General features: G+C 37.5%; 1 protein-coding gene across 1 annotated transcript in view; it reads left to right on the top strand.

Moving 5' to 3' along the window:
• igl (IQ calmodulin-binding domain containing protein igloo) overlaps positions 1-23,246 on the top strand; it is a 170,207-nt gene that overhangs the window by 134,217 nt on the left and 12,744 nt on the right. The window lies entirely within an intron of this gene.

Here is a 23,246-nt window from a genome sequence, read left to right as displayed (position 1 = left end):
CCCTTCGTATTTCATCATCGATCCCTACAACGGAGCAGGCAGGTATGCATTGCAGCGAGTCATTCCCGCGCTCCCGGCTCACCTGCTCCTGCCATCTTATCTCCGTTAGCCGGCACAGCCAATACCGCGACTCTTCCCGAGGATACACGCTCCCTCGGATATAGTTGCAAGTCGTTATCGATCGCTCAATGGGTTTCCACCCCACCCCCCCTCCTTTTCCGTGTAGCTATAAAATACACTTGCCGCAAACGAGCCGTTCAGTGATAGGCAAGGAAACTCCTCGGGAAACTCGAGTTCCCCCAGTAATTGCTCATGATTTCCAAGAGGATCAAGAGGGAAACCCAACCCAAGCTCTTTTGAGTACAACAGCATGTCCTACGTCGTAAATAAACAGTTCCCTCACCGCTAATGATTGTAAAAATGATACGTCTCCACTTTGTTTCATTGTGATGACGATGGCGCAAAAAAAAACTCTTTTCCTGCGGCATAAGGATGGATCCGCTCGTGCCCGGCAGCCGCAGCAAAGTGTCTATTCAACCGAAAGGCACACATACATCTCGTCTCACTCGTCTGGCTTTGCTTCCCGGATCCCTCCACTTTTATCTCCAGTAGCGCATCCCCCGGCCACACATATATAAAGTTTCCAAACTGTTCCGTGAACAGAGCCCCGTACGCAGATACTGTTATTACCGAGTCAAACTCGACAACAATTTCCAGCTTGTCTTGACATACATATAAGCACACGCACACACACACACGAGTCGTTGCCAAGCCACCGCTGCAAGCTCCAGCTGCTCTCCGCACGCGAGGAGTCTAGTGCCTTTCCCCCGCTCGGGAATAACAAGACCGAGACGCTGCGGTTGAATAGGTACAATCATAGGCACTGTAACGTACCCCGAGGCAAAGCCACGGAACACACACGAGGCTATTATATCGGCCAAGCAGAGCATGTGAGCAACGAAATTAAAAAAAAAAATAAAAATAAAAAAAAAAAGCATACTCGTGTATACGTTTGTATATCGGTGAAAGAATGGCTTCCGAAAGCTTTGGTTACTCCCTTTTTTGGGAGCCCGCTTGAGTGGGTGGTGCTGCAGGAAAAAACGAGCGCAGTTTCGATGGTTTTTCCTTCAAGTGGGTGCGTAAGAGCTGACGGGCAACTATGAATTGTACGTGATCCGTTATAAAATGACGCTTCGGAGATTTAAATCTTCGGATGTGATTGTGATAGGTTTTTTTTTCTTTTAATGATGCAAGTCATAATCGAGAAATAAGCATTTGTCGTGATTTCCGAGTCGAGGTGAGCGTAACAAGTTGGTGATGACGCTAACGAAGCTTGTAAAATAATAACAATATAAATGAGAATTTGGAAACTACTTTCTTGTGCAACCAGTTCTTTTTTTTTTTTTTTTTTTTTTTTCGATAATGTACAATCAATCATGGGTGGAAGTGTGTGACACAAAAAAAAATTTATCTTTATCATTGCACAATGCGAAAAAACTGTAAGTTGTAAATTTATAGCGATGAATACTAAGTTGTGAAATTTTCTTTAATTTATAGTAAACTAGCAGCCCCCCGTCTCGGCTTCGCCCGAGACTTACTAAATAAGTGTGTTGACATGTAATGTGAAACATTTTTAGTTAGAAATTTTACACATATTCCTGATACATCTCAGAACAAAAATCTTCTTATTAAAAACAAATTTTTTTCGGAATCCATGCAGTTTATTTGGTCAAATAATATGGTGTAAAAACTCAAAAAAATAATTATGCTGAAAAGTACCGTGGGTTCTTTATGCCATAAAATAATCGGTGGCCATAAGAAGCCGTTGATTTACAGTTTCTCCCGTGTAATTCACGAAAACGGCTATTTTTTGAAGCTGTTAAGATTTTAAACCCCCAAAAAATTTCTATTAAAAAAAAAATTTTTTTCTCGTATCTCACAACTTTATTACCAGAGCAACAAAGTCCTGGACCTTAAACCCTACATTGTTATTGCCACAAAAACACAAATACATTTTCTACTCATTAAAAAATCTGAAGTAGGATCTTTAAAGATTTCAGAGATTGCTGTGAGGGTACAATGAAAAGCTGATCTCTCACGTAATGGACTCTTCAGTTGTCGATTTTGACGCTGCTGTTTCAATTTCGATAAATTTTCTGCGTCAGTTTCTTGACGCCTAAGTAAAATTGTATTTATTAGATACACTTGAAGTTTTTCTTCCAATTCACCCTCTTGCGACTTTTGGCATGCTTAAAATTTTTGTGACCCCTAAAAGCTGTTTTCTGTCAACTTTGTTAAGTTCTAATATGTTTGTTGGCAAGGTAGTTCGACGTCCGATGGCCCTAAAAAAGACCAATGAGCTCCATAAGTTAACTCTTTCTTGACTGCAGTTAACAGCAATTGTGAATGCCTGGATACCTCAGGGTGATCTTCTCTGGCTTGCTGTTGAAGACCCAGACTGATTGGGAGAAAAATTACAAAGTCCGGAGCTTTGGGGCTAGTTGTAGTGCTCTTTCCCAACGTCTCCCGGTATAACGTCGAAGACGTTGGTGTCTAAAGCACCTTTTTTATTTGCAGATTCAGTTGTTTTGGTGATCTTAGATGGGGAGATTGGTTAGTGATACTTGTCCAGTGGAGGCTGTTCCGTTGGCTCAATTTTTTTTTCCTTCATAGCTGTTATAGGTTTTCCCAGCGCAGACCTTGGAGAGGATCAGTGATTCCTGGTTGAATGCTTAGAGTCGAGAGGGTAGTATAGGGTCGTCAGTCACCGGGTTTTCCAGCCTTGCGAAGAACAACTTCGCAGGTGACGTCTGCTAGTGAATGGCTGACTTGGTTTAATAGTGCCCGTCTTTAGTTAATATAGTTTTTGAGTCGACGAATCGCTTCCGGAAATGGTAATAAAAATGTATTTGTTGGCAAGGTAGTTTACACTTAGGTGGATCCTAAAAAAAACCGATAAAATTGATGGTTAAGTAGGGAACGTAAATACTTATAATGGCCCTAAAAAGCGCCAGTGGTGAAACTTCCAGGCTATTCTTTATTATTATTCCTGATGATGAAGAGCTGGCTACGGGTTGCTTGATTTTTACCCTGGGAGTCTCGATGTACGGAGACTGTGATGGAGGGAGGTACGCCGCTGACCAAAGAATATCTCGTCTCGGGTCGTTCCCCGGATAACCAACCGCTCGCTTACATTTGTAGCCAAAAATTCTCTAACTGCACCAGGTAGGATGGTGAGACTGCCACACAACTCTGAAGAGTTGGTGCAGATTGTGCTCTCGCTAGATATGTCTACTGGTATTGTGGCAGAGACGGCATCCGTTGGAACTAATTTTTTTTTTTTGATCGCACTCTTCGAGATTCAGGGTGAATGGACACCTAGGTCCCTTTCCCATTAGAGAAGAGTTTTGTTTGTAACCGGGATATCCCATCAGCAAAACTATCATCAGCATTCTTTGTACAGCTCGTTGAATTGCTGAAGCTCGACTACATCACTATCGAGACGCTTCGGCCTATTATAACCACACTTATTTAATTATGTTGCAAGTAGCTTCGATTTTATGTCGACGCCACCTAGCGGATTTTACTGAACTGAAGTAAAAAGCTGGCGTATTTTTTCAAAACTTTGAGCTCATTTATTGCTATTGTTATTAAATTTTTTAAGATAAAAACTATACTAAAACCATTTAGGAAGTATCATGAATCAGTGTGCAAAATTTCAGCAAAATCGGTTCAGTAGTTTTCGCGGTTAGCGATTACAACGGTTTTAGCGACTTTGCTTTATATATTAGTAAGATAAGATAAGATTAAAGATAGATTACAGAAAAACAAAGTAATTGTTACCAATTTATTGACATTAAACTTTTGCATCTTATTTTTCAAAATTTCATGATCTTACATTCTTCTGTTTACTATTATGCAGAGACGCAGCGTTTGTTCGTATGTTCGCAAAAATCTCAAAAGTACTAAACCAAGTGTTCTCAAATTTTGACAGAAAGTTAATTAATAACAAGGTCTTATAAACTAGATATGAGTACGTTTATGAAAATATTTTATTTAAACATAAACGAGCGACATAAAATGAATATTTTAAACATCACTTTATGGAGAGCGGGCGAAGTGACGTAGAGAAATGCTAGTAAGTTACACAGTTTTACGTGTTATTGAAACAAATTGATTATAATCGTAAAAATACAGTACTTTACAGAAAATCATAGACATTTGAGTACATATTATTTAAAATAACGTAACATGACGAAGTAGTACATTACGTCACTAGTGCACAAAATTCGCTTTGAGCGCAATTCCGAAATCGCGCCCCCACTGGGCACTTTGAGAACGTTTGGTCGTGATTAGAAGAGGTAATTATTGTGAAATCGATTGGTCGGGATTAGAAGAGGTAATTATTGTGAAATCGAACTTCCGGCTCCATTCCCAGGTGGCCAACCCTAAAATGTCACTTTTCTACAAGCATGTGGAAATCAATTCATAGTACTGTTCTCTTCTAATCACGACTAATCGTTCTCAAAGTGACCAGTGGGGGCACGATTAAAGAATTGCGCTCAAAGCGAATACAAACATGAGCACCCGAAGGGCTTAGCCTCAGGCGTTTATTCACGTGAAATCCAAGACATTCTTAACCTCCGAACGTGGTGCGTATTCTGTTTTTTATCAAGCCTACTTTCGGCGCAGTATGATGAAAAAGAATTATTTGACGTATCGGGTAACTTCCTCACATGGAAGTTAGCCTATAATAGACGTTAAAATTATTTTTTGTCAACTTTAAGCTAGACACAGGCCCATGCAAATATGGGTGGTGTAATGACTCCAGTTATAATTCCAGTCATAAAATAAATCCTTTTTCTTATTTACATTGTTTCGTGTGATGAAAGGCAGTAAAAAGCATTTCATTTATAGTTAGAGTATTGTATATTATATATACTCAATCAAGTATTTGAAAAATCATTGCGAAACCACAAATATTAATTCAGCTCAGAATTCCATCAAAACAGCTGGTTGACAAAAAGGAAAAAAATGTTCTCGTTGAATGTACTAACTATTTTACAGTCTTTGTTAGAGAGTAAAATATTTTTTACACAAAACATTTTTTAGTAAAGTCTTTTTTTATAATCCAGAATTAGATATGACTTTAGACAGGCCAGCGTTGGAAAAACTAATTACCTGTTAGATTATACGAGCCTATTAAATACTCATTAATACATCATTGAAGTTATAACTACCAGTGCTTGGAATATGAAATACTTTAGAAAAGAGTAAGTCGCCTATGCTAGAATGAGTTAGCTTTGTTTAACTGATACAAAAATTTATGTGTAAAGACAGCATTTGTGTATCTATTTGCAAGAAAGGATTTTTAAGGATACAGTGCCGAGTATTTTGTAATATTGTATAAATATACCTACTTATTAACAATACGTATATATATATTCATTCAACTTTAGTTACGGAAGGTAAGTTTTTATTTTAATAATGTGAAATAATGTTGTAACCACAAGTTTAAGTTTCACGTGATATTTAAAATATTGACAGCTCGGAGGAAGAAAGGCTACTTTTTAATTCGATTGAAAAAAAGTGCTTCTAACTTTTGTTACAGAAAGTATTATTTTAGAATACTTTTTGCGACAGTAAGCGAAAAATAGTTGATAAATTTCATCACTAGCGTACATCTCATCTAGAGCAATTACATAGGTCCCTCGGACGTAACTTCCAATGCACTCCTGGGCCCGAAGGCCTTTCTGGCAACATTATTTCTCAACTTCAAGTCACCCTATACGGACTTGAAACTTTGAAGTGAGTATTTGTGTACTTGACTTAACCTGAAGTAAATTTCCTATCAAAATTCTTGTAGATAAATCTATAATACGACAATACTTTCTTAACTTATAAAATTTTTGAAAACAATTGTTACATAACACTCTTTCAACAGTTTTAAAAATGTATGAAACACACGCTGTTAAACTTTAAGTAACATAAGTAACTATTTGTATCAAAATTTAGAACAGCCTATTATTTTTATAATTTAGGGAGAGAAAAATTTTGTTACTCCAAGTTAATCCAAGATAGTACTTTTTTCCACGAATGAAGTAGCTTTGACTTGTACTAAATTGTTAATATCTACATATAATATAAATACGCTTTTTAGTGCTTTTGATATTTTAAGACCATTTAAGTATTTACACTAATATGTTTATCAATTTTTTGAGTATATCGACTAACGCAATATGCGTATGGCCTATTGGCCAACACTCTTACCTGAATACAAAAATTGCTTTCTTCGTTTGAACATCACTTTAAAAAAAATAGTAAAAAACTGAACTTATTTTTCAAGTTGCTTTCCTCGGTTTTTTCTACAGACGTTCCAATTTTTGAGAATTCCTGTACGTCGGACTGAGAAATATCATAAGTTTAACTATGCATGATGATATAGGTGTAAGGATTAAACTTTAGTACCAAATAGCGTGCTATTTACGGGCTACGAATAAAAATAAAATGACAGTATTTTTAAAACTATTAAAACTATTAAATATTAACTGTGAGTATTTATACGGGTGTAAGAAGTTATTTCATTAAGGAGATAGGGGTCACAAACCAAAAAAATTTCTACGTATACAATTGTCATTTCAAGTCAGAATAATTATGTCACGTCAAGACGTTTGACATGATATACTTTTTCAATTTTTTTATTAATATAAGTGAGGATGCTGATTCTAACCTTATAAGGACAAAATCCCTTATCCTGACTCCTAGTCCCTTGCTATATCTAAAAAAACCTTAAATCCAATCCCTTCTTCATCAACTAACCTTTCTGTTTCCTTAAACACCCCTTGAACCAGCTTTCGTTTTAAACTCTACTCAGAACACCTATGGAGCCTATCCTCAGGTTGCCCTGAAATGCAGAACCAGCCAAAAGATTCAAGAACAAATTTCAGTTGAAATAGTTTCTGACATGCGTTTCATGGGTACTATTCTTAAAGTTACTAAGATTGTAAGTTAACCAATGCATATCACGGAAATATGTCTTCCTCTGAAAGCTTGCGTACGAGATGCGCTCACCCATATATGGTATGCCGTACTCGGTTATTAGAAGGAACAATAGACTGTCCCTTAGAATCTGAGGTACCGAACCTAAAAGAAATGTGATGTCTCGTAGAAGCTTGTGTACGATATGTACTCACCCATAGATGGCATGACGTTCTCGGTTATTAGAGTGAACGGTAGGCGGTACCCTCGAATTTGAAGTACCGAACCTGGATTGCACGCGCACGTTATGCGAATAAATTGATGACTGAGTCAGACTATAAAGGGACAGAAACAAATATTTACTTAAGGTACCGTCCCCTCTATTATTATAGTACGTCATGCCATCTATGAGTGAGCGCATCTCGTACGTCAGCTTTCAGAAGAAAACATATTTCCGTATACGTGTAGTAATAGTTGACAGATATACTGACACTCAGTCGGCTAGGTCATGGATTGGCACGCGGGAGACCGCGGTTCGATTCCCGGCCAGTGCGACTTTTCGGGCAAGTACCTCTGTGATTTTTCCCAAGTGCTTTTCCACCACGCAGTACTCTTCGAGAAGCGGATAGGCGACCTCTTCGCAGCAAAATAGCCTAATTTCCTCCTCTAACCCCTTCCAATAATGAGTAGCCACTCATCCTGCTTTCCTTCCTTCTCCCAAGTGCTCAGTGCCCAAAAGTAGTGCCCTTATTAGGATCTGGACGTACATATAGCACTATGATATATACATAGTGTGTGTATACTCACAAGCTAATTACACTCCTGCAGTTTTAAAGCTTTTTTTATGTCCTTATTTCTAAGGACAGACAGCGTATATCGCGCATCACTGAGAGAAGAATTTGTTTACTATCAACGTACAAGTATGATAACAGAAAACTAGTTTACACGTTTTTTATAACTTTTTAAATACTAACTGATACAGACGGCATGTTAATAATTAACATGCCATATTTACGTTTGACATGCGCCACGTTAGATGGCACCACGTGGGATACATATTATACGTAAGTTGATAGTGAACACATAAAGTTAATTACTAATAAATCCTTCTCTTAGTGGGCAGACTTTTACATAGTCTTATGCCATCATGTGTAAGTTAGCTTATTCGATATTTCTAAATTACGACGTACAAGATTTTAGAAATTTCTAGAGTTAATAATGAGACAAAAAGATAACATATAATTAAAGTTTTTTGTACCTTAATAGTTCATATAAATTTATATTTATTTAATCCAAACAGTGTTTAAACAAACACAGCAATGATTGCATATGTTCAAGAGATGATAAGAATGGATTAGAATCTTTTTCAGACAAGTTGGTTCTTCGAATCAATGGTATTTACGAATTTTAGGTAACAAATTCATGAAAATCAAATTATTTTATTCTAAAAACCGTAAGATATACATACTTAATTAATTTATGAAAGATCAAAATTAAAAATGACAATGATCTATTGTAGTTAACGTATCTAGAAATGCTTATAACATTTCGGAATTATTAAATTTCATAAAATAATCACATGTAACATAGCGTACTTGAAATACAATATTTTCATTTTTATTAAGTTATGCACTTGCAAATTCTGCGATATGATTCCAAAGATTGACTTTTCGGAAAAAAGATATTAATCCAAACAAAAATCAACCGAGCTTTTACAAATAATTCTTCAATCAAATCAGTAATAAGTAATTCATCATTCGACTGATTTTTCATAAATTAAAAAAAAACAAAAAGATATAAGCAATACAGTACTAAGTATACTATTCAAAAATTTTAAAACTTCTTTCGAAAAAAACTCTTATAAAATAATCAAGATTGCTTACTATCTATGTCAAACAGAAACAGTTTATCAAGCCAACCATCTACATCATCAAATTTTGGACGACGAGAGTACCGTATAAAATACTACCAGCAGTTACAAGAACTAAGCTACTACTGCGTCAATTGAATCGCAGCTGGTGTGCAATTTTGTGGCATATTTTTTATGAGTATGGCCGAAGGAAGCAGTTCTCATTTTGGAAATGTAAGCGATAAAAGTTGCAGACCAAATGACAGTAAGATTTACATAGATAATAACTTCTGTTATTGCAGAAAAAATGGCAAAAATTCCATTTTAAAAAATTACCTTACAAGTAACGAGAAGCTTTTTACGGCTACTAAGTCCTACGAATGCAAAATATGTTTAAAAAGTTTCCTTAGTCAATCATATCTTAGAGTACACCAGCAGATTCATACTGGTGATAAGCCCTACAAATGCAAACTTTGTTTAAAACAGTTTTCTTGGAAATCACATCTTTCCGTGCACGAACAGATTCACATGGATGATAAGCCCTACAAATGTCATTTGTGTTCAAAAAGTTACAGAAGTAAATCATATCTTACAGTACACCTGAAGATTCACACTGGTGATAAGCCATATGAATGTAACCTATGTTCGAAAAGTTTTAATCAGAAATTCAACCTAAAAGTACACCAGCGTCTTCACACAGGTGATAAACCTTACAAATGCGAATTATGTTCAAAAGGTTTTACCCGAAAAAAATATCTTACAAGACACGAGCGGAGCCATGCAGGTAATAAGCCATACAGCTACAAACAGGGTTCGAAAAATTTTACTCAGAAATTACATCTTACGAGACACGAGCAAAGTCATACAGGTGATAAGCCCTTCAGCTGCAAACTGTGTTTAAAATCTTTTACTCAGAAATCACATCTTACGAGACACGAGAAGATCCATGTCGACAAGAAAGCTTATGACTGCAAAATTTGTTCGCAAAGTTTTACCCAAAAAGTCTATCTTAGTATACATGAGCAGACTCATACAGGTGATAAGCCCTTCAGCTGCAAACTGTGTTTAAAATCTTTTACTCAGAAATCACATCTTACGAGACACGAGAAGATCCATGTCGACAAGAAAGCTTATAACTGCAAAATTTGTCTGCAAAGTTTTACCCAAAAAGACTATCTTAGGACACATGAGCAGACTCATGCAGGTGATAAGCCCTACGAATGCAAAATGTGTTCGAAAAGGTTTTCTCGGAAATACACTTTAAAAGTACATGAGCAGACTCACAAGAATGATAGACCTTGTGATTACAAACAGAGTTTGAAAAGTTCTACTCGAGAAGCTTCTTTAACGTCTCATGAGGAGACTCACCCTAGTAATTCGCTAGGTACAAGTTCGGTTCTACCCTCATTTTCTAGTACTTTCCAACGTTATAAATAGTGGAGTTCAATCAGTTAAAGCAACCATCATCTGGTTCATTACAGGACTTTCCCATAAAAGTAAGTGTTCGAGTACAGTACCAGTCCATTCTCCAACACTTTCTGAAGGATTCACCAATTAATAATATCTTGATTGGCAACGCATGTCGTTGCTTGTGAGAAAGATAGCTGTATTTTGGATTTTCTCTAAGAAAGTTTTCATTTCGTAATTTCTCTAAAAAAAGGTTTCGTTTCAGGTTTCTTCTAATAAAAGTCTCATTTCAGCCGAGCGCTAAGACAAGGCCTATTTTGATTGAGAGCCAGAAAAAGGCCTGTTTCGATCGTGAGCCAGAAAATGGCCTATTTCAAGCCAACACTTGTAGTATAACTTACGATGCCACTGATTTGTGTCTAATTTTAACATATAGTAAAATGTTCAACAAGAAAAAAATTAATTTAAGCCACGTAACGGAACGTATTTATTGAAGGAATACGTTTAATGAAAGTTGTAGCAATCAATATATCATATGCGTTGGGCCGAAAGAGGCCCTTTCTTAGCACTCGGTTGAAATGGGACTTTTCTTAGAGCAAATCTGAAACAGCGTCTTCTTCTTCCAAACAACGACATAGTATTGCTTTGAGATATTTGTCAGTAGATGGAGTTTTACATCTCTTATAGTAACAATAAGCTCAGCGTCTGTACCTCAAGTGGCTTTAAAAGTATTGGAAAAGCAATGTCAAGAAAATAAGGACAGCCTGGGACAGCCATCCAAAGGCAGCAAAAACAATTCTTCGTCAAACATATCTTATTGATGCATTTAGTGGAGCTAATAATGTGTCGTATTCATTTATAAAACTGGATTAGCTCGTGCCAATTTAAGTGTTTTTTGAAGCCACAAGGTGAGACAAAGTCAAGATCATTGCTCAATGATTGGTAGGCATTTGAGTTCCACGCTGGTTCAGCGGTTGGCAATGGCTTTACAAATACATTTAAAGCTTTTGAGCCTTATATGCCATGCTTACAGAAATATCATTAATTCTGATTGACTATAAAAAAAAAGAAGAATAGCGCTAGTGACGGTATTTTAACTACCACGATTATAATTTTGCTGAGCGTGCCATCTTGAGCATCTTAAAACATATCACTTTTCAGCTACGCCAGCTGCCTGATAAAACAGACTTCGTTTGGTGTTCAATCATCTGGCATTACTTCTATTCCTCTAGCAGATCTTTGTTGCAAACCATGTCAGTAAAATACCACAGCATCATTTCACGATGGGTAGAGTTATTTGTAAAACCTGACTGGTATCACCTTTAGAAGTTTCAACTCCATACAGTTTACCGAACACGAACTTAACACCGTTGACAAATCTCTTTTGGCTTTTGGCAGTTACCTTCCTCCACTGTCCAGCTAGAAGCAATGACAATGTCATTGACAACGATGGTTGATACTAGAATAAATATGTACAAACGCTTAGAAGAAACATCATATATGAAATACTTGTTAAATTTTCGTCAGAATAGAGGTGACCGAGTCACCAGCACACTCTTTATTAGTCAAACTAATGCTATTTATTAACAGCAGATGATTTTGTTTAAGTTTAAGGAAGACTATTACATTCACGCCTGCAGTTTAATGAGAATATCCTTCAACTTTTCTCGGAAACCGTGTGACGACTGTAAGTTAGCTAGTAAAGAAGACACATTGACTTACATTACATAGAATCATATCTGACAGATTCTGTCGTATCAACAGCAATTTCGATATATTTGGAAAAATTATAGTAAGTAATTGTTTCCAGATATTTTCGGCCCTGTTTGAGGTACTAGTGTTATTTACGGACACGCATACAACAATGAATGAATCCTCTACCAGCTGGTAGACTTACGGCACAAATGACCTTTTACCATCACTGATCTGGATTACACTGGTCCCGTACCAATTTCGTTTTCAAGGGAAAGAGGAACAAAGCCAGTCAAAGGTTACATTGCAATATTCATACATGTGTCATTTTACTCGTAGTACTTACTCAAATTTTTTTGACCAGACAATAGAATCTTTTTACAGTATACATTTAAGATTCATAGCCAAATAAGGTAACTGTACAACTATTTACTTGGACGAAGAAAAAAATTTTCGAAGTGCAGTGAATAAGATTGGTAGGCCCTTAAGTAGACTAGAATGATCAACAAAGCGTTTACTGATATTCCATCGATATTTGTATCAGCTTTCAGAGTTGCTAATGTTAAAAACTAATGTGCAAACTGAAACACAGAAGTGGTTCAAAGTGATGACATATCTTCAGCCCAGACTTGTGTAGTGATAATCAAGGATAAACTTTCTCCACCTGCGCGTTGGCTTTCGGCTGATATTGAGAAAGTCTTACTCCAGAAAATATAGTTTGGATAGGATTGTTACGTTACAGATGGTCATACCAACTTTTATACAGCCAATAGGTCAAATTAATTTGTAACAATAATGTTTTAAAAATTATTTGTAAAAAGTGAGCGTACTCTAACACATTATTTCTAAAAAATTTGAAATTAAAATTTTGCTCAACACTATCATAAATTAATCTAGAGTTTTACATACGTGTAATGTTAGACGCGCTTCGCGCGTTCTATTTTATTGTCACTGTTATTATTATCATTATTATTTCTATACTTCGTTATTAAAAGGCTTTCCATAATTTAACTAAAAAATTTATTCAAAGTTCTTCGCTTGTTTTGCCTCTTCATTTAAATGCCTCAAAGTATAATTTATAAATCTTTTTCTTATTAAAAGCATCATGTCTTAAGAATATCATGAAATTGTCAAGTATGATTTTATATATATATATATATATATATATATATTCAATTTAATTTAACATTAACATTACGACGATTTTTTAATTTAAATCTTACTTTTGAAAGGACACAATATTTTCATAGTATAAACTTATTTTATTACAAATAGGGCTCCAATCTAACAATGAATAAAAAAGGACGCTGTCACGTGACAATCAATTTTTTACTATGTACTTCTATTAATTTAATAAACGTTTTATTTGTCATTGAATAGATTGAGTCAAATTTTTTTCCAACGCAAACTAACTTTTTTTTTTATATTCAAAGGGTACTGTGATTCTCAAGTCATGAATTCAAAAAGCATCCTACCTTGCCTCACTCCTAGACGCATTTAATCAGGAATAAATACCATGAGAAAATTCGTTTCACGTGTCTTTCAATTTTATGATTTTGAATAATTAGATTCATTCTTAATAATTTCATCTCAGGAATAATAATAAGTTTCTTCATTATTTATAAATTTTCAAGCTTTGGTTAAAGAGTGTATGGAACCTCCAATTAAATCCAAACTTCCACTGTCAATAAAAATTTATTTATCAACGATATAATGTCTATTGTATTTTAATGTCAAAATAATCAATCTTTTAAGAATTCATTATAAGTACGATTGATCATCTTAAGGTGCAACCAAGTATCAACCACTTCAAAAAATTTTATCAATAACGTAAAAAGGTTATAAAAATACTAGTGGTCCCCCGTCTTGGCTTCGCCCAAGACTCACTAAATGGCCGTAGTGTGCTGACATGTAGTGTGAAACGTTTTCAGTTAAAAATTTTACATATAGTTTGACACTTCTCAGAACAAAAATCTTCTTATTAAAAACATATTTGTTAGGAATGCATACAGTTTATTTGGTCAAGTAAAAAGCTGTAAAAAGTGAAAAAATAATAATTATGCTGATAAGTAGCGTGCATTCCTTATATCATAAAATAATCGTTCATAGCCTTAAAAGGCCGTTCATTTGCAGTTTCTTCCGTATAATCTATGAACAGTGCTATTTTTTAAAGCTGTAAAGATTCAAAGCTCACAAAAAATATATCATTAAACAATTTTTTTCTCTTATCTCACAACTTTATTACCAGAGCAACAAAGTCCTGGAGCTTAATCTCTACGTTATTTATCGCAATAAAAATCCAAATACATATTTTACCTATTTTAACGTCTGGAAGATTCAAGAGATTACTATGAGGGTTATAGTGAAAAGCTGATTTCTCACTTAATAAATTCTTTCGTCATTTTTTTGACGCCTAAAATTGTATTTATAAGATGCATTTGAAGTTTTCCTATTAATTCGACTTCTTGTAACTTTTGGCATAAATAAGACTTGTGAGCCCTAAAGACTATTTTTTTCAACTTTTTTAGGTTGTAATACATTTGTTGGCAAGGTGGTTCGACGTCCGATGAACCTGAAAAGGACCAATGAGCTTCTTAAGTAAAGACTTTCTTGACTAAAGTTTCCAGCAAACATGACTGCCTGAATACCTCAGGGTGATCTTCTCGGGCCTGTTATTGTAGTACCATATTGATCGGGAAGAAAACTACAACGTTTGAAATCAATTATATTTCATTTCTTTGCCCGAGGATATATGTATATGTTTAGAGCTGGTATTTAATTTAATTATTTATTGAACAATCTTACATGTATCTTTAATTTATTAGTGTTAGTACATTATTTAACTAAGAACTGATTGGAATTAGAGAGCATAAAAGGTAAACTACTGAAATATGTCTTGTATAAGTTGAAGATTTCAAATCTAATTTATACTCGCTCCTCTAGGATCCTTGTTACAAAATTATTGCTTCGATCGATGATGGGTTTGTTGTATAACTTGTTGAATACCTTCGATGTTTCCGACCAACCTGCTGCACCTTTTATGATGCTGAGGCTTAGTCCTTGTGCTTTTGCCTTCGACGTGGCAGCGTGTTTTGTGGAATGTGCGGATAACTCCTCCTGTAATCCTGCTTCAGCCATCGTATCCCTGATCCAGTGACTAATTGCCTGTGTTCCCACTTCTTTGTGTGGTTCTTTTCAAGAAAGGAAGAGCTGTTGTTTGTTGCCTCTGAGAGGCTTCATTCTGTCCATGTAGTCTTGGACTGTTCTTGCTATGCAAAGCTCTGGTTTGTGAAAGTTTGGTATGAGTGCATGAGGCTGACTGACACCCGGTTTGGATGTTTTTATCAAATCTGCCACTCTGAACTCAATTATATTCTTGTGCCGTTTGATGTTCCTGATTTTTATTAGTTGGAGTATTTGAACTCTAAAAGCTGTTCCTAGCGCCAGTAGAGTTGCATACTTCAGGGTTAGCTTCCTGGAGTCGAGGTGTGTGATTGATCCCCATGTCTCTAGTAAATTTATACCATTCCAACATCCCACGTTGCTGTGTATTTAGGTGTTGTGGGCCTTAGTTTAAATACTCCTTTGAGAAATCTATGAATTAAGTCTGATTTTGATGTATCAATTCTGTTAATTAAGGATATGTCCGAGCGAAGAGTGTTAAGGGATCCATAAGCTGCTCCCTCCTGGAATTTTAGAGTAAGGCAGCTCACCACCGTCACCTCGTTTGCTTCGAAAGGGTCGTGATTGTGCCAAAGGCAGAAATTCCACCAATATCTCAAGGCCGTGTTGTATTATTTAACGGTGCTGCTTGCTAGTGATGCCTCCAAGATGTCTTAAGTGTCTTCAGCGAGGTTTAATTTGCCGTAGGTTTCCGTGATAAGATGCCGGCAGCCAGAATAAGGTTGTAGGCCAGTGGGTGGACTAGAGACCTGTTTGGAGAAGTTAAAAGATTTACTGATGGGCCCCAATGTATTATTTTTCTAGCCACGAGTTCCTGAAACACAGGAAACCAGGCTTGCCAGAACTCCTCGGTCCAGTGTAGAATGAGCGCGTTGATGGCAATCGCTTCTGGATCCCTATCCCATGCGCAGTATCTTTTGCATTTTGTGTTTGTTCTTGATGCAAAGAGGTCAATTGAGGGTGTGCCGAATTTTTCTATGATTTCTTTAAAAGCGTAGTCGGCCAGTTGCCTCTCTGTATCTACGTTTGTAAGCCTTGAACCTTCGTCGGCGATGTTGTATTTGGATGCTACGTATTCGGCGAAGAGCCAGATATCCCTGTCAATGCACCATTCCCAAATATGCCGTGTGAGTTTGTGAAGTTCTGGGTGCCTTGTCCCGCCCATCCTGTTTATGTAGGCTAGTGCTGTTATGATGTTCACCCGTAGGAGGATTTGAATACTGCGTGCATCTTTAGCCCAAGAAAACTGCAAGTATTTCTAAATAGTTGATGTGCTTTGAGCATTCCTCCTCTGACCAGGAGCCATGGGCTTCTTGTGTTTCGCAGACTGCTCCCCAACCTGAGCGTGAGGCGTCTGAGAAGATCTCTAAATCGTATTTTGTATTCCGGAGTTTGTTGCACTCATGATCTATGTGGTTAAGCCACCACTTTAATTCTGTAACTGCTTCAAGGGGAAATTTTACCCACATTTTTGATTTGTGGCTTGTGAATGCAAGAGCTATTATTTGTGTTTTTTCTAGAGTTTTACAATGTAGCCAACTTTATGCAATGGCTGGGCAGGCTGATATAAGTGTTCCTATCAGTGATAGTAAGCCTCTTACGCAAGCCCTCTTTTTTTCTAGTGTTTTCTCAATTATTGATTTAATATTGGCACACTTATCTACTGGTAGTTGTACAGTCAGGTTCAATCCATACCAAGAAATTTTATTCTTGATCTAGGTTCAAGTTCACTCTTTTTCGTGTTAATTATAAAGCCCAGTTCCTGCAGAAGACTTTGTACTGTCAATGCGTGCTTTCTGCAAGTTGCTTTGTCCCTTGCCAGTATTAAAAAGTCATCTAAGTACGCCGTTATTCTAATGCCTTTCTCTCTTAGCACCGTCAAGACGAGCTTCATAATTTTCGTGAATACTCTCGGTGCTGACGAGAGGCCCGGCAGCATCTTGAATTGAAATAGCGTACCCTTAAATTTAAATCTTAACAGTTTTTTGGACTCATTATTCAGCGGCACCAGCAGATACGCGTCCTTTAAGTCTAGTCCACACATATAATCTCCCTGGTCCATAAGGTTGATGGCCGTTCTTAGGTCTTCCATTTTGAAATGCTGTTTGGGTATGTACTCGTTTAGTTCTTTTTAAATTGAGTGTGAACCTATGAGTTCCATCTCCTTTGGGTCTTAGAAAAAAGGGGGATAAGAACTGGCTCTCAATGGCCGAGCATTCCTCCACCACTTCCATGTCTAACAGTTTTTTTATTGCTGCTGACACGCTTTCGAGATCTTGGTCAGACACCTGTATCGGCGGTAGCAGTTTGTTGTACTGTGGCGTAGCTAGTAGTTCAATTTTGTACCCCATTATTGTTGAAAGTATTGTTTGGTCCGAAGTTATTTTAATCCAGTTATTAGTAAAAAGTTTTAGTCTGCCCGCTGTTTTTACCTGACTTGTTTGCGTGTTGGTTGCGTCTGGGTGTAAAACCTCTTAGCTGGTGCTTGGGCGCGTCTTGGCTAGATAATCCCTCTGCAGTAGCCGATTGTATGGGCTTTTGTAGTAGTTGTATCTGTAGCCCCCCCCCTGATCTCTGTTCACCGGGGGGCGCCTGGAGTTTAAATTCACCTGGCCGAAAGCTTTGCGTAGTGGACTAAATTCTTTGACTGTTTTTTCTATAGCGCGTGTGTTTTCTACAGTTGTCTTTAGACTATTTCCGAATAGTAAACTCGTAGATTCTGTATTTTTTGACACCTTTTGGATTTTTTCATCAAAGTGGCCAATCATGAAGAGTATCATATTACCTGTGTAATGTAAGTCTTTATCCTCGGTGTCCTGGTGCTATTATGACAAGGCTGCTCGAAGTCGTGCTGATTCGCTGTTTAAGAGGTGAAGTCTTACCTCTATCTCATTGCGAGAAGCCATGATGGTACCTGTCTCATACTTGTTGCACTCCTGAGAGGATTGAATGAAGGTTGAGAATTGAATTGTCCTGAGGGACACTGCTGACCAAAGAATATCTCGTCTTCAGGCCGTTCCCCGGATAACCAATCGTTCATCGGTAATCAGGAAAGTGGGCCTGGAGAATACCCTCTCTGTAGATATGCCATTGGGACGACTATTAAGGAGGCCGTTGTGGCTGCCCGTACTCTTCAGGGCTGCCTTCCCTGGCTCGCATATACAGACGAAAATTCTCTGTCTGCACCAGGTCGGATGGTTGAACGGCTACAAGGCTCTGAAGTGCTAGAGCAGGTTGTGCTCTGGCTAGAAACGTTTCCAGGTATTCTAGCGGAGATGTTGACGTTCCAAACGCCTGTTTTTCCGTGGCACTCGTTTATTTTGGGGATCTGGGGTAAAAACCGTTTTATTTCGCTTAGTAGAGTATTATCAGTAGCCGGGATGCCCAGCTGCACCACAGACTCCTTTTTTCTTGTTGTAGTGGGGTTCCAGTCTGATCGATGGGGCATTTTATAACCACTTTTCACTATATTTGATTGCGGGTGGCTTCAATTTTACCTCGACGCCACCTAGCAGATTTTACTGAACTAAAGCGCAAAGCTAGATTATATTAGCAAAACTTTGAGCTTATTTATCATTACTGTTATTAACTTTTTCAAGAAAAAAACTATGCGAAAACCTTCTCAGAATCATCAAGAATCAGTATGCAAAATTTCAGCATAATCGGTTCAGTAGTTTTCGCGGTTAGCGATTACAAGGGTTTTAGAAACTTTGCTTTATATATTAGTAAGAGTAAGATAAGATAAGACTAGTAAGATTCGTAAGACCTAGAACTCTTTTTGACTCTTTATTGCCCTTGACCATCAAACAACAATGTTGCCAGGAAAAATAGTGTATAATATATGAAGCACGATGGAAACAAACTAAGGCACTTTTTCCGAGTATAAATCGTATAAAATCTTGGGGAGGAGAAAAACAGTAAAATACTCTTCTATGAGCAGCAAATGGGATTTTTCACTCAGAAAGAAATATGGGAGCTTTTACCCCCAAAATCAGCAAAGAATAATAGCAGTTTAATGGAGGCTATGTCAAAAACATCATTATTAAACACGCTTTTATGTACAGACATTGGATATAAATCCAAGTCTAGGTATTTGCGAGTATTACAGTTACAGAGCACATGATGTGCGAGAGATATAGAGTCACTCAATTCAGTTTCCCTTTTGACCTAAGCTTCGATGCAAGTACATTTACGAGCAGTTAACTTTAGTCATACGTTTCAATACAACTAATGTATACATATTACATTCTCAATACATTGTTATTTTTGTATCGTTTACTGTTATTTTTGTACAAGAAGTAACACCCAAGTTCAGATCACTTAGTAAAACGCACTTCACCCAACTCAACTCGTGATACGTATGACAAACTTTCGACAAGAGAATCAACGACATGGAAAAAAAACTCCACCTCATCCCCTATTTACCACTTGTCAATCACTTCCAGGGACATAAAAATGCAATTCCCAGAGACAAAATATTTATATAACACCTCTACAAATTCCTCGACGATTGTATTCCCTCCTGCACGAACACTTGAAAGGCCCACGCTTATTTTGCGATTAGTAGCGTTTCCTTGAGTCCATCGGCGCGCGGGAAAAGTCATGTCCCACGATTAGCGCTCACTCGAGCCAAATGGAAAACAAATCGAGCTCGCAAGTATTTGCATTAGGTATACATGTAGGTACATCGACCACGTACAACACTCCGCTCCCGAACTATTTGAGAGTAACTTCTTCACAGATAGCTGGATGAAAGTTCAAGAGAACGAGCCCCAATAAGAAAGCGAGGAGGAGCAAAAAAAGCTCAAGCAAGAAAGCCAAGTGAGACGTTGGCACGTACGTGAGGGTGGGGTTTGATTCGTTTGCAAGTTCTCGACGAGACCAGACTGCTGAGTGGAAGCGCGTGGCGGACTGCACGGCTCGAGCCTTTAATTAATGACACTCGAGCAAAACAGCGGGCGAGGAGAGCGCGATTCCATCCTTGAGTTCGTGCGCGGGCACGTGCGCGACAACTGCTCGAGGAGCGTTTACTGTATGCGTACCCTCTCGACCCCTGGGATGCGGCTCGCAGTGCATACGTGAACGCACGCGGGGTGGTAGAGAGGTATGGTCTCTACTTTGTGGGTGCACTACGTGCGCGCAAACCGGTGCTCGTGTGGAGGAGGGTCCTGTTTTTTCGTGTAAGCTTCCAATTGAGAGTCCAACGAGCGCATTTCTCGAACGTGAACGTCATTGAAAGCAGCCCGGTAAATCGTTTGTGGTTTTATCCTATTTGTATACCCACCTATATGTTATATCTTGGAGGATGATGTTGGCAGTACTTCTTTTGATGAGAAAATCTCAGCTGTTTCCAAAAAAAAAAAATTTTATGCATTTCTGTTCTGTTTAATGTGACTACGTGAGGTTTGCTGGGTTTTAAAGATGGACTAGCTGGAAACACAGAAAGATTAAAAATAACAGCCAACCTAATAATGTGATTCGTTTGAACTGTGATTACCTACGTAGCTGTGATTCAAATGTAATCGGTGGGTGATGATAATCGGTTTGAAAGAGCATTGAAAAAGTCTTTGAAGCGCAGTAGATATATGCAGTGAAACTTCCAGTCTGGTAGAGAGATTTGAGATAAAATGAAAGAAAAATTAATGTTCTCACCCCCTACAATCTCATTTTATGCCAAACGTGTGCCTTTAGAGTATCAGACAATAGGAGCCTCAGTTACACAAAAATTTATATTTATGAAACAAAACAAAAACAAAAGTTAGTAGTAATATGTTCAGTTAAACGTTAAAACAAAGCTGTGTAACTTTACACTACAAAATAGTAATGTATCATGCGAGAAGCAGGAACTAATTATTCCAATGCAACAATTAGATATCTCGCCCTGTCAGTTCATCCAATTAAATGTTCAAAATCCAGTACAATATTTTGGATTAAAAATACCATTTTTTTCTACGTATATACGGAGTATAGTCATTATATAGTATGCACCAAATCAATGAATATACTCCGACGTCAATCAAGATGCTATTTGCTTTAGATCAACTAACGTGAAAAAATCTCAACACACAATAAAATACCGGAGAGCTTGAAAGGTATAGAATCAACGAGCCGCGAAGCCTCACGCGATATAACCACTATCAGCAATATAGCACCGGCGTTTTTTGTCCAAAGCCAGCGAAGCAACAAGCGAGATACGATTCACCAAAAAGATCGATCCCCACTTTTTTTAGAGCCAGATAAAACCCAGCCACACGGTCGCTTGGTGCTAGTCATCTCTGATGCATCGCGGGGTCCCGATCGCCCCTTTGGCTTGAAAAAAAAGTTACCTCGCATCAAATGAAAGAAAAACCAGAGCGCGATCGATGAGGGAAAAAAAAGAGCTCTTTTTCCCTGGGTATCGCTGCTCGGGGCGGTGTTTCCGCTGTCGGGGAGAGGGGCTAATATTGGCCAAACACGAAGAAGAGCGATAAAAGTGGGAGAGAGACCGACGAGTCGGCAATTGTGGTCTTGTATAACCTCATCCCCGAGAGTATACGTGAATGGATTGTCTGGTGTGAGGGAAGCACGCAGTAGAGAGAGGCTAGAGTGTCTCTCGAGTGTCTTTTTCACGAGTATATACATGCGCTCCGGAATAAGCGCGGGAAATGAGCTGCTGATTAGGAGGCTCGCTATTCTTTTCGTGCGGCCTGCGACGGTGCCCTACACGTAGTAGAGATTGACTGGTCTCGGGCTAAATTGAGATTTCGGTGGTTGGGCCATTGTTGGGTGGTTCAACAAAGGGACCTTTTCTCTATTCACTGTATTTTGGTAATAAATAAAGTGAGCGAACTATTTTCGGGAGATTTTTTTTCATCTAATTTTCGAAATCACTACGAAAGCAATCTGCATTTTAGGTGCTACATGCACGGTCGAGCAGGAACATACACGTATGCATAATGCGAGCTGTGACCTAGTTTGGGATTTTTCTACAGCTAAATCTCTGCTATGTTTATCTATCCATGATGTCAACAGTTTGCTTGCAAATACGGGGGTTTAGGATACATGGGGCTGGATTAGCGAGGCTCATCTTTTCTTTGGAGGGTAAATAATTCCGTTTGCACACGTCGAGCTGACAACTGAGGGAATTATCCATCGTGAGATTCAGGTAAACTCGTACGTGAACAGGTTTAATAGGGTTTTTTTTTATCTCAGGAGTGGACATGATTATATTTCCGATTATAATCCATTCCTATGTGATTACAGTTTTATTTCTTTTTTGGTGCAGAACAATGGATTGTACGTCCAGAAAATTAAAGCATACAATGAAAAAGTGTCACAGTACTTTAAAAAAGTTATTTAAATATTCTAAAAGTAACTTTATTCTCTAAAACAAAAATTCATACATTGAGGTACTATTTTAGCAAGAACATTTTTTTTCTACTTTGGGCGTTTTTTTTTTTTTTTTTTTTTTTTCTTCGAACGTTTACTGTGTCCTTAGTAAAAAAAAAAAAAAAAAGAGTTCGCACTTAGTGCACATCCAATCAGGACAAACACAAGGAATCTATTCTATTCTATATCATTTGCATGATTAATAAAAGTGGAGATCTCATTGGTATATTGTTGTAAAGAAATGATTTGGAGACTCCATCAATTGTGCGTACAATGAACAATTACTTTATATTTTTTAGCACATAAATGTGAATGAATATTTAAAGAATCCTTATTTTTATTAAAACTATGTTCATTTGAAGTGTATTATTGACTTTTTCATTAAAAGTGTACTACATAAAAAAGGTGAATTTCAGTATGATTTACAACTTACAACCTACAAAGCAGTCATGCCTCGAAACCAAAAAGTTTCGGTCGATTTTCTATCCAATCCATCTCATTCCCAGATTAACGATCCAACTATTTCAAGAGCAAAAAAAAAAGGGAAAGAAGTCGAAAATCACTCCCGAATCAACCTTATTGTAATTCACGGAACGGGACACTAAGCCGCACGCTCCCTAAGGATAAAAAGAAATAAAAAAGAAAAAAAAGAAAAAAAAAGCGATCGCTCAGCCAGACTCTCTCGATAGAGCACGTACTTGGCGCGAAATCGCACGGCGTCACTCCTGAAAGTGCCTCTCGTAGCATCGCGGCGCTAAACGTGCCATTA

Source organism: Copidosoma floridanum, unplaced genomic scaffold, assembly GCF_036245765.1.
Source record: "Copidosoma floridanum isolate Cflo_tuat_1 unplaced genomic scaffold, Cflo_Japanese_pri ptg000040l, whole genome shotgun sequence".
In the NCBI taxonomy this organism is placed as follows: domain Eukaryota; kingdom Metazoa; phylum Arthropoda; class Insecta; order Hymenoptera; family Encyrtidae; genus Copidosoma; species Copidosoma floridanum.
This window is presented reverse-complemented; position numbering and strand designations above follow the sequence as displayed.